Here is a 13,730-nt window from a genome sequence, read left to right on the forward strand (position 1 = left end):
GGTAGGTAGTAGCGACTACGAACTGGAAAAGGATGGGTAGTGAGAAGCAAAAGCTATAATGCTAGAAGCTATAATGAGAGTCTGTGCAATAGACTTGAAAGAAATTGGAATGATCACTTAACGCGGATTGAGTTATCTTACGACAATAGATCGTATGTCAGGTATCGAGATGTCATCTTATGAGATTTTTGAAGGAAGACAATGTCGATCCCCCTTATGTTAGGAGGAAGTTGTAGAGCGCAAGATACTCGGACCAGCAGTGGTCCAAAGGACCAATGATTTAATAGATTTAATCAGAGGACGGCTGGTAGTAGCCCAAGATGGACATAAGAAGTATGTTGATTTGACACGAAAGGACAAGGAATGGGAAGTAGGGGACCTAGTGTTGTTATAGGTATTCCCTAGGAAGGGGTTAATGAGATTCGGAAAGAAAGGAAAGCTAAGTCCACCAATTGTTGGACCCTTGGATATATTAAGAAGTATTGGGAGGTTAGCATATGAGCTAGCCTTACCCCAGAACATGTAGCAAGTCATAACGTGTTTCACGTATCAATGTTAAGGAAGTGTAATTCGGATGCCAGACAAATAGGGGCATATGAGCACATAGACACGCAACCCGACGTAACCTATATGGAGCAACCAGGAAGGGTTATAGAGTGAAAAGGAACAAGTGCTTAGGAGAAGGATTATCAAACTAGGCAGAGTTTGGTAGTGGGACCACAATGTGGGAAAATTTACTCGAGAGTTAGAAAGTGCAATGCTAAAAGAGTATCCCTATTCATTTTCTATCTGATTCCGGGACGGAATCCTTTTAAGGAGGGGAGACTGTAATAACCCCAATTTTTGGAAATTTTGAAACCCTTATGAATAGTGATTTTGCAGATTATGCTGAATGAGAAAACTTTTCATGCCACACTATGTAGGGGTTCTGTTATTGATCTTCTGGGATATTATTAGTACTCTATATGGTATATAAGTGTATGTAAAGATCGTCAGGATCCAATTCCGAACACTTTGATTTTTCCCGGAAATCCACTAGATACGGAAAGAATTGAGTATAAGGTAACAAGATAAAAAGGATTTAAATTAAAGGATTATAAGAGAGGATCATAAAAGGAATACAATATATTGAGAAAGGTTAAGGGAACCTAAGTAATAAGATCCCGGGTATGATCCCTCAAACGATAAACGAAAACGAAAGTTAAGCGAACCGTATAACAGATCAGCGGTCATTAGGCAAACAATTAGGAAGTTAATCAAATGGATTAGAGAGGATGATATCACCCAACCAATGAGAAGAGGACAAGGAGGGGAGGATGACATCATGAGGATGACCTAAGCATGACATAAGGGAAGGAGGTGTGGTTGATTAATAACCACACAAATTTCATGGTTAAAAAGGTAATTTACCAAAATCAAAAGCTAGTAACCAAGCAAACAACTCACAAAACACAAATATATTTCATTTCTTCATGAAGCTCTCGGCTTCTTTCTTAACAAAATGAAGATCCAAGCTCCACCACTTACTATTTAGCAAGGTATTTATCTAAGCTTCCCCATGGATAGTTACATAATTCCTATAAGTTTAAGCTTCTAATTCCAAGCCAATCTTTTTCTATAAATCATGGAAGAAGATGGTGAATAGTGTTTTTCAAGAACTAAAATTTGTGTTCTTGAAGTTTTGTTTAGATTAAGCTTGGATAAGGACTTTAAGGGTGATTCCAAGCCATTCTCTTGATTCTCCACTCTCCAAGGAAGGTATAAACTCCAAACCCTAGCTTTAGCTTTGAATAATTAGGAATGAATATGATTGATATAGTATATGTGAATCATGATGCTTGATTGTTTAAAGTTTGGTTGAGTTTGTAGAGATTAGTTGGTTTTGTGGTATTTTTGGGGTTGTAAATCTTGATAATTAGTTAAGGAACCTAAGTAAAGCTTTTAGTTCATGTGGGGAATAAGTATAAATTGTTAATGTGGAGTTTTTGGGGATGTTATGATGTAGGATGGATGGATTTTTGATTGAATTGTGAATTGGGATTGGTTGGTGGTTGTTTTGGAATGGTTTAAATTTGGGAAATCGCGTAAACATAGCCGTCGTAATGCCCGATTTACCGTAGACTGTTTTTGCTCTTAACATCAGAACCCTTGAACTCACTGCTAGGTTTTTACCATTGCCATTTTTAGATAGTTCATGTTACGAGCTTCGTTTTGATATGTGTTTCGTTTGATTCCGATGAACGGTTTAGGAGAAACGGCCGTTTTAAGTAACGACGTTTCGCGAATGAACCCTTACCCCTCGCCTTACTTTGAAACATAGGTTAAAGACCTTAAAGGACTAATTGAAGTATGAAACATTTATGTAAGGTTTAATAGGCAGTTGGTAAGATACCCGCGAAGGAATCTCCTTAAAACTCGTAATTGTTAAATTATTAAAAATGGTGGAGCCGAGGGTACTCGAGTGACTTAAGAGAATCAGTAAGCGCAAAACGAGCGTTAGAGTCTGAGTTGGTTAGAGTATAGATTTACAAGTGACTTTGGTTTAATTCCAACTTACTTGTTGCTTATAGGTTACCAGACTCGTCCCGAGCCATTCGTAACCCCCAGTCGCTCAGGCAAGTTTTCTACCCGTTATACTGTTGTTGTGATGTATATATGTATATGCATTATCTTGTGATAGATGCATGTTGGTTAATTAGCAAATTTTGCGATATATTGAAGCATGCTGATATGGTATATATATGCATGCCTGTTTCATATTCTTGCCATATATATCTGTTGGTTCAGTTGATAATACCTATGCTAGAGAATAGCGGTAATTTGCATATACCCTTAATATAGGGACCCAAAGGTGAAAACATTTTCTAAAACCGGGAGTCGAGGATCCCGAGTAGATTTTATATATATATATTTATATATATATATGGTTATAGTTTTCAAAACTATTAATCGAATAAGGTTTATTCGATAACTTTATATTATTTAATGAATATTATTTCGAATATTCATTCGAGGGCTTATGACTCGGCTTATTTATTTATTGAATATTATTTCGAATATTCATTCGAGGGCTTATGACTCGGCTTATTTATTTATTGAATATTATTTCGAATATTCATTTGAGGGCTTATGACTCAGCTTATTTTAGTTATTGAATATTATTTGAATATTCATTTGAGGATCTATGACTCCGATTATTTGCTGAGATATATTCTTTATTTTATTAAAGAATAAGGTGTCGATAATCAAACTTACTTTTGATTATTCAAATAAAGATAGTACTTTCGTATAGGTATATCTTTGGTTATTTAATATTCATTTCAAGTATAAGTTTTAAAACTTTTACTTTAATTATTTTTATAAAGATTATTCTTTATGGGAATATTATTTAAATAATAATATTCAGATATTTTCTAATATATTGGGACTGATTTATTTTGTTAAATCAGCATCACTCCAAACATTCTTAAAAATGTTTTGCGAGTCTTCAAAATGATTTTTAAAAAGTTAGAGCGGATCCCAAAACTCAATTTTTTATATTTAAGATCCTCCTTTCGAAGGGGATTTAAATACTTCCTCAAAACCTGAGGGATCCGGCTCTGTGGTGTGTTTTATATTCGCAACAAGGTTGCTGTTTTGATAAATGAATTGATTACTTACCCAACACTCGGGAAGTAAAATTCTTGGAACAAGTTAATCCATTAACAGGCATCGTCTGGGAAATATCGGTGAGTTCTCCTTTCCAACTAGATACGACTTCTTGGTGGAGCCGTATCAACAAGTTTCTACTTGGGGAAAGGGGGAACGAGCTTTATGTTTCAGAGTCATGGATTTCATCTGAACTAGGAGTGGCGTAAGTGGTCGAGTGGCACCGGCCCAGCCTTATTATATTGGCCCAAATGGCCTGGAAGTTCCGCTAAGGCGGTCCATTCCTTAGGAGTTCAGTGTTCGATTGACAAGTAAATCCGACAGGTTCTCCTCTACATGTAGAAAATGGTGGGGTTGCACTACTACGACTGATCATCGTAAGTGGTCTTCCTGGCACGGCAAACTCCCGTAATGAGTTCATCATCTAATTGGATATTTCTGCAACACTACCTAGAGCACTTCGATAGAAAGGCTACGGTTGGGCGATTGTTGAGTGTTGGCAGGGTCAAGTTTTCAAAATGATGTTTGCATCAAATGAAGTATCTCGTAACTTCATTGTATTTTGATGATATTTTAAAAGATTTAATCTATTCAAATCTGGAAACTAATTATAACTTGAACGGTGGTAGTTCAAGTAGTATCTGGAAAAGATATAAGTATATTGGAGTATCTTGTAACTTCATCTTTTAAACTTATATCTAGTTAATGATTGTCTTATGAATGACAAAGGTTTCAGAAAAACGTTGAGACAAGGTTAGATATATGAGTTCACCTTGCAACGATATTTTTATACAATTATACACTGGAACTCTGTGTGTATTATGCATGGAAGATGACTTCCAAGATTTTAAAAAGTATATATGTATATATACTGAATATTTTGCGACCTCATCGTATTAAGATATCAAACTTGGTTCATTTCTTTTGATCAAGACTTTCATGAGTACTATGAGAATGCTCATATATTGTTAATTATTATATATATTATTTTGGTGGGCTTGTTGCTCACCCTTGCTTTCTTCTTTCATCACACAACATCAGATAGACAAGATGAACAGGACCAAGCTCCCAATTCGCGAGCGGATAGGAAACGTTCCGCAGTTTCCTATAGGCGTTGATGTCGCTGTAGCTGAGGTAGGAACTACCAATAGGCTAGGCTTTCACTTTTGATGTACCAGATTTATGTATAATATGAATTGTAATAATGGCAAAGAAAATGTAAATTTATCCAGGAAACCTTTTAAGGTGTATTGGCAGATAATTGTGGAATAAAATGACTTGTGATTATTTTTGGATATTCATCTCTGAGACTATAACTTGTGGTGTGTGTTTATTATGGGGTCACAGTACAGAGTAGTTGATTATTTATTAATATTGGGTGTTATTAAGGGAAATGGAACTCGTGACAACCCGAATCCCCGACCCCGGATTTGGGGGTGTTACAACTGTTCTTAAAAGTGAAAAGAAGCCAGAATTACATTCAACCCCCTTCTATAATTCTTCTTTAGATTGTTTGGGAGTAACATGGTCATAATCGAAGCATAAGGGATAGACCCTGTAGTGCTTCCACGCAAAAACCGCAAAATATCCTGGTGAATAACGGAACCGAGATCCACATAATCTCCCTGCAAAATCCCCCACAACAAATTTGCACAATCCATAGTCACATCATGCACATGAGAAGAAGGCATGATATTCGCACAAATAAAAGCATTCCAAGCATGAGCAAACCTGTTCATGCATGAAGCAGGGAAATTGAGATACTCGTTCGATCCCCTCTTGAACTTCCAATGTGTATTCGGGATATAGAGAATAGCCACAATCAAATCCAAATCAAATTCCTCCCCTGTCTTTTTAACCCACTCCTCCTGAGTTGGCTGCCTCATAGGTTGGTTGATAACCCTGCGAATAGTTTCCGGGCTGTAGTCCACTGTCAACCCACACACCACCGAATACCCATTCTTATCAACTTTCGTGTTCACATAGAACTGGTGAACGATACTCATCAGCACAGCCTCAGGTACCTCACAAAATGAAACCCATCCCATCTCCAAGATCATCTCGAGGAGCTTACCATCCTTACCCGAAGGTAGAAAACCCCTCTCTTTCGCTATCTGCTTAGACAACAACCTGGCATACTTCGCTTCAACCTCCGGAGTAACAAATCATGGCCTCGTACCCCCAACACTCGAAGTATCGGTAGAGGCGGGGTTAGTGCTGCTACTATCATGAGTACGGGCTCTATTTGGTCCCATTGGAATTGATTAAGTGAGATTAGAGAGGTGTGTAGAGAGATTTAGGGTTTGAGAGAATAAAAGTGATGGAGATGGATGTATATGTGTATTTATATATAGAGAATTAGAATTAGGTTAGAGTTGTGGGGTAGTGATTGTAGGTTAGTGGGAGTAGTGGGAATATGGGAATAATATGGTATAAAATCGGGGCTAAGAAAAAGGGTATAAACTGCTGTGTGTATAATTTTTTTCTGATTTTTCGGTTTTGTATTTTTTTTTCTTTTTCTGGGCTCGGCTCGGCTGCCCTGCTTGGGAGCGCGGGCATGCCATGTTTCTGTTCTTTCAGCGCGAACGGCCGCTTCTCAGCGCGGGCGCGCCATGCTCCTGCTGTTTCAGCACGGGCGCGTCGTGCTCCTGGAAAAAATCCCTTGTTTTTCTTATTTTTTGTGTTTTCTTCTGGTTTTTCTTCTTTCTATCTTCTTTTCTTTCATACTAATATACAACAAGCTTGGGTTGCCTCCCAAGAAGCGCTTGGTTTATGTCGCTAGCTTGACGTAGAATTCTGAGATCAAGTTGACAATAAAACGGCACTAACCACCGCAAGGTTTACCGTATCTCCATAGTAATGCTTCAAACGCTGTCCATTCACTTTGAATGCCTGGCCTGGATCATTCTCAAAAATCTCCACCGCTCCATGTGGAAACACGGTTTTGACAACAAACATCCCTGACCATCTCGACTTCAATTTTCCAGGAACAAGACGGAGACGAGAGTTGAACAAAAGAACTTGTTGCCCCGGTACAAATGATTTGAGCACTAGACCTCTATCGTGCCACGTATTGACTTTCTCATTATAAATTTTGTTGTTCTCATATGCTTGAAGTCGGAACTCGTCGAGTTCATTCAATTGAAGCATCCTTTTCTTACCAGCTACAGTCAGATCAAGGTTCAATTTCTTCAAAGCCCAATATGCCTTATGCTCCAGCTCTACAGGCAAATGACATCCTTTACCATAAACTAATTGAAATGGTGACATGCCTACCGGAGTTTTGAATTCTGTTCGATATGCCCAAACAGCTTCATCCAGCTTCAAAGACTAATCCTTTCTCGATGGACATACAGCTTTCTCTAGAATACGCTTGCTATCTCTGTTAGACACCTCAACTTGACCATTAGTCTGAGGATGTTAGGCTGTTGCAATGCGATGATTCACATTAAATATCTGCATCATAGCAGTGAACTTGCGATTGCAGAAATGCGATCCCTTGTCACTGATTATGACTCTTGGAGTTCTGAATCTTGTGAATATCTGCTTATGAAGAAAATTGAGAACGACCTTCACATCATTTATCGGCAAAGCTTCAACTTCCACCCATTTTGAGACATAATCTACTGCCAAAAAGATATACTGATTGTTACACGACGAGACAAATGGCCCCATGAAGTCAATTCCCCAAACATTGAATACCTCAACCTCGAGAAGCACATTGAGAGGCATCTCATCCTTCTTTAACATATTACCAACACGCTGACATCGATCACACTTCAGAACGAACTGAAGCGCATCCTTAAACAATGTAGTTCAGAAGAATCCTGCTTGAAGGATACGAGTTGCTGTCTTTTCTCCACCATATTGGCCTCCATAAACAGTTGAATGGAAGTATCGCAAGATACCCTCCATCTCGCTATACGGAATACATCTCCTGATGATTTGGTTAGCTCCTTGCCGAAACAAAAATGCTCATCACACATGTACCACTTCACCTCGTGAAGAAACTTCTTCCTTTGAGCATAAGTTAAGTCCGGAGGCATAATGTTGCTCAAAAGATAGTTCACAGTGTCTGTGAACCACGGTTCTTCTTCTTGCACCCCAAACAAATGCTCTTCAGGAAAATATTCATTTTTTTCAATGTCTTGTCATGTTAAATTGTACTTGGATCTTCTAACCGAGAGAGATGATCTGCAACTTGATTCTCTGTACCTTTTTTATCCTTGATCTCTAACTCAAACTCCTGAAGTAAAAAAACCCATCGGAATCAATCTAAGCTTCGAGTCCTTTTTTGAAATGAGATAGCGAATCGCAACGTGATCAATAAAACCTTTCATCTTCGTCCCAAGCAAATAAGATCAAAACTTTTCAAAACCGTGGACAATGGCTAAGAGTTCCTTCTCAGTAGTAGTGTAGTTTATTGAGCACCATTAAGGGTCTTACTAGCATAGTAGACCACATGAAATATATTATTATTCCTTTGCCCAAGAACCGCTCCAGCTGCATAATCACTTGCATCGCACATCATTTCAAAAGGCTCATTCCAATCAGATGCAGTTATGATAGGTGCCGTGATCAAGCTCTTCTTTAAGCTCTCAAAAGCAGCTAGACACTCGTCATCAAACTTGAAAGGGACATCTTTCTGTAATAGATTGCACAATGGTTTAGAGATTTTAGAGAAATCCTTGATGAACCGCCGATAAAAACCCGCATGACCAAGAAAACTGCGGATTCCCTTAACAGAAATTGGTGGAGGAAGGTTTTCAATGAACCCCACCTTCAAGACCTTTACTAGAGACCTTGTGCCCAAGAATGATGCCCTATTGCACCATAAAGTGACATTTCTCCCAGTTGAGAACTAGATTGGTCTCAACACACCTCTTAAGAACTGTGCCAAGATTTTGCAAGAACTCGTCGAAAGAATCCCCAAACACAAAAAATTCATCCATGAACACCTCCACATTCTGACCAATCATATTAACGAAGATGGCCATCATGCATCTCTGAAATGTGGCAGGTGCACCACATAACCCAAAAGAAACTTTTCAAAAGGAAAAAGTACCAAATGAACAAGTGAAGGTAGTCTTTTCCTGATCTTATGTAGCGATGCGAATTTGATTATAGCCCGAATAGCCATCCAGAAGATAGTAGTACTCATGCCCAGCCAACCTGTCAAGCATCTGATCAATAAAAGGAAGAGGGAAGTGATCTTTCCTTGTGGCCTTGTTAGCTTCCTGTATCCATGCAAACTCTCCACCTGTGATTGTTCGAGTAGGAATGAGCTCATTCTTTTCATTAGTAACCACGGTGATGCCTCATTTCTTCGGCACACACTGAACTGGGTTCACCCAAGAACTGTCAGAAATAGGATAAATGATGCCTGCGTCTAGCCACTTAAGAATTTCCTTCTTCACAATATCCTGCATGATCAGATTTAGCCTTCTATATTGCTTAACAGTCGGCTTGTTTCCTTCTTCTAGCAGAATTTTATGCATGCAATAAGAAGGGATGATTCCCTTAATATCTGCTATAGTTCATCCAATTTCTGATTTAAACTCTCTCAGAATTCTCAAGAGCTTTTCATCATCGCTACCTGAAAGGTCAGATACAATAATAACAGGCAAAGTAGATGCATCACCTAAAAATGCATACTTCAAGTATTCAGGCAAAGGTTTAAGCTCGAGTGTAGGAGCTGCCTCAATAGATGGCTTGAGTCGACCCTCAGCATTTTTGAGTTCTGACAATCCAAGAGATTCAAAAGGCATATCCGGCCTTCGATTCTAAGGAGAAGCATTCAAATACTGTAACTGTTCATCACCTTCGTCATCTTCACTATCTGAAACCCCCATCAAGGCATTCTCTAAGGCATCAGACCTTAGCATTTGATCAAGTTCTGAAGTAACCACAGAATCGACCAATTCCACTTTTAAGCACTCCTTTTTATCAGTAGGCAATTTTATGTCATTAGAAACATTAAAGGTCACATCCTGATCCAGTACTCGCATAGTGAGCTCACCCTTCTGCACATCAATCAAAGTTCGGCCACTAGCCAAGAATGGTCTTCTCAAGATTATGGGAATCTTCTTATCCTCCTCGAAATCAAGAATTACAAAGTCAGCAGGAAAGATGAGCTTGTCCACCTTGACCAAGACATCCTCTACAGTGCCTCGTGGATATGTAATAGAACGATCGGCCAACTGCAAGGACATATATGTAGGCTTTGGATCAGGTAAACCTAACTTCTTGAAGATAGACAAAGGAATCAGATTAATGCTAGCTCCCAAATCACATAAACACTTGTCGAATGACAAGTTTCAGATGGTGCAAGGAATAGTGAAGCTTCCAGGATCTTTAAGCTTCGGAGGCAACTTTTGTTGCAGAATAGCATTGCATTCCTCCGTAAGAGCACCGGTCTTTAAGACATCGAGCTTCACTTTTCTAGAGAGAATACCTTTCATAAAATTTGCATAGCTAGGCATTTGTTCAAGAGTTTCAGTGAAAGGTATGTTGATATGAAGTTTCTTGAACACCTCCAGAAACTTAGCAAATTGCTTATCCAACTTTTGCTTCTACAGCCTCTTTGGAAAAGAAGGTGGAGGATAGACATGCTTCTCCCCTGTACTACCCTCAGGAGGAGTGTGTTCCACAGTTTTCTTCCTTGATTCCACTTCTGCTTCCTTCTGCACATCTTCTTCAGCCAAAACTTCAGATTCCGGAACTTGAGATTTTTCGGGGCTTGCAACCTTCCCATACCTCAATGTAATTGCCTCTTAACTTCCTTATTGCTTGGAACTTCTGTGTCACTAGGGAGTGTACCAGGTTTTCGATTCAACAAAGCATTGGCAATATGCCCAATTTGATTCTCCAAAGTCTTGATAGAAACTGCTTGGCTCTTGCACATGAGCCTCAACTCCTTCAATTCAGATTTTTCATTAGATTGACTTGTACTTTTATGCGGTAGTTGTTGAAGTTGGAGTTGTTGTTCTGGTGCATATTGCGGTTGTTGAAAACCACGGGGGTTGAATTGCTTTGTTGCACCGCATTCTGATTGTTGTTCCAGCTGAAGTTAGGATGATTGCGGTTATTGGGATAATAAGTGGCTGGAACAGGATACTGCGACCTCTGAAAGTTGCTCACGAACTGAGCTGATTCACTAGATATAGCACATTACTCCGTCTCATTCGCACCATCACAAAGCTCACAAACACTCATGATCTGATTAACTCCATAATTAGCCAAAGAATCCACCTTCGTCGTTAAAGCCATAAGCTGAGCAACTATAGCAGTAGTTGTATCCACTGCCCTGTGGCAATCTCTGGGTTGGATACTGATATTCATTAGCAGCCATCAGTTCAATTAAATCATAAGCTTCCTCATAGCTCTTTTTCCATAATGCTCCACTTGATGTTGCATCGAGCATGGGTCTTGACTGTGCTCCCAAATCGTTATAAAAGCAATTGATGATCATCCAATCAGGCATTCCATGATGAGGACACTTCCTAAGCATCTCCTTGTAGCGCTCCCAAGCTTCACATAAAGATTCTCCCGATTATTACGTAAATTGAGTGAGAGCATTTCTGATTGCAGCTGTCTTCGCCATAGGGAAGAATTTAGTTAGAAACTTCTAAGCAAGATCCTCCCAAGTGGTGATAGAACCTGTTGGTAGCGAATGTAACCAGCACTTAACCTTGTCCCTCAGAGAGAATGGGAACGGTCTCAGTTTCACCGCATCCTCAGACACACCATTGAACCTGAAGGTGTCGCAGATCTCTATGAAATCCCTAAAGTGCATATTTGGATCTTCCGTTGGAGAACCCCAAACTGGACTAAATTTTGTACCATCTAAATTATGTCAGGCTTGATCTCAAAGGTATTAGCTGCGATAGATGGCCTGACAATGCTAGATTGAATGTCATTGATCTTTGGTTGAGAAAAATCCATCAAAGCTTTCGTATCTGCTGCTGGTTCTCCCATAGCAATAAAAATTAGAGTACCTGAAACACACGACTAAAGTAACCTTGTAAGAAAATAATCCGAGTCAATGAACTTTAATGACCACTGATGTCAAGCACATAAACTAAATTAAATACTGAGTCCCCGGCAGCGGCGCCAAAAACTTGTTAGGGCGAAAAGACGCGCTAAAATTACACGCAAGTATACGCGTTCGCAAGTAGTATAAGATATAAATCAGATCTGTACCCACAGTGACTCTTTTTAGTTAACTTAAAATTATGCACCTATGCAACAATGGTATGGCTATCGCTCAATGCTAATACAATAACAAGTTGAGATGTTTAAAACTAAGATTAAACTAACATGCAATTAACTAAGAATAAAAGTGATTGAATTAACTATATGAGAGAAACATGGGATTCTAACTTCATTCCTAATTCATTTAAAGTCATTGTTCTTAACCTTAGCATGTGATGGTGATGATAACTAATCAGATAATATGAAACTAGTAAACGCCAACTTTCGTTTCACGAATACCCTACTACCAGACATCCGTAAAAGAGATAGAAGCTGAATAGACACCAATTATGTTGAGACCCTATATATCTATAAAATTTGACAACATAAAGGTTTAATGAACAAGTTATCTATCGTGATTACATGGGGCAAGTAAGATGGTTAAAATTACCTACGAATCATGCATAACAAATACATGAACCTATGCTAGCATGGTAAGTTCTAAATCTCTATATTCACTGTCGCTTCAATAGAGATTAACACGCTATCTTATATGTTAGCTACGCACATAAGATGAATAAGCATAACCAATACTAGGATATCAATCAATCACTACACACCAAGATATAGAAACAAATTAACTATAGAAATCTATAAGTAAATCCGTTAGAACCCCACGACAACGATTAGCTCATAATCGAACTCATCATCACCATGGGTTCCAATGAAAGCATGGAAAATAAACTAAGATAAACTAGGTCTTTATAAACTGAATAATGATCAAAAGTACGTTAACAAGAGTGTAATTTTCAAACAACAAAGAAAACAAGCATCCAAGATTACAATTTAAGCAAAGAATCACAAGTAAAAACAAGATCTTCTTCTCCTCCGTTGTATTGTGCTATTAGGTCTTCTTGCTGCTCTCTCCTTCCTCTTCTCTATGAAAAATGTCTTTTTATTTATATATATAGGCTTCTGGATGACCTGGGCCTTCAAACGCTCAAAATTCAAGTAAAAACATGATTCTGGAAATTCGACCTAGCACGGAAGCCCCTGATCCAGCGCGACCACCCTGAGCTTCTGCCAAACGAGCGCGGCCGCTCCCAAGTGTAGCGCGGCCGCTCCAGCCTTCTGGAAAAACTTTATTTTCTTATTTTCTTGACTTCAATTGTTGGTTTCTTTCGTGCAATCGACCGAGGCTCCATCCTAACACCCTTTTAGCATAGAAACAATGTAAAATCCATTCCTCCTTTCGAATATGCCCTGAAATGCAAAACACTACAAAAACACATCAAAAACATAAACAAATTGAGTACAAAACACCAATTCGAGCCTTTCTAAAGCGTTCTAAGTGGATATAAATGCCACTTATCACCTAGCCTTGAACTTATCTACTAAGACAGCAGGGTTTAGCTTCCTCTTGAAGATCAATATACATACTATAGTAGAACAGTTAGGAGGGAGATCAACTAACTCCTACGTTTTGTTAGGAATAACTGAGTCAATTTCACTCTTCACAATGCCTTTCCAGTCCTTGACTCCGAAGAATCCATGGATTGACGGTAAGTTAAAGGATCATCCTCGACATTGTAAGTGATAGAATCACTTCCAAAGTGCTTGACTACCTTTGCACGCTTACTCCTTCTAGGTTCCTCTACATCATTAGGAGTATAGCTACTACTAGGATCCACCCCCATATTTGTCATCTTTTCTATATGATCAGGAATAGAACTCAATGTGCGAGTGAGATCATCATTGAATTACCTAAAGGTATACCAGTCTTCATAGGGTCCTTAAAGAAATTTCATCACGAAACTCAACTATCTTATTCTCCACATACCATCTATGTCAGATTTTAAAAATAAAAATGTCATAGCACTTTTGGTTTC

The 13,730-nt window shown here is 38.7% G+C and overlaps 1 non-coding gene across 1 annotated transcript; it reads left to right on the forward strand.

Moving 5' to 3' along the window:
• Window positions 1–11,129: 11,129 nt before the first annotated feature.
• Window positions 11,130–11,236, forward strand: LOC141722858 (small nucleolar RNA R71). The gene has a single exon (XR_012575857.1). It is a non-coding gene; the product is annotated as a small nucleolar RNA R71 (small nucleolar RNA).
• Window positions 11,237–13,730: the final 2,494 nt, after the last annotated feature.

The sequence above is a fragment of the Apium graveolens genome, chromosome 4, assembly GCF_009905375.1.
Source record: "Apium graveolens cultivar Ventura chromosome 4, ASM990537v1, whole genome shotgun sequence".
Classification (NCBI taxonomy): domain Eukaryota; kingdom Viridiplantae; phylum Streptophyta; class Magnoliopsida; order Apiales; family Apiaceae; genus Apium; species Apium graveolens.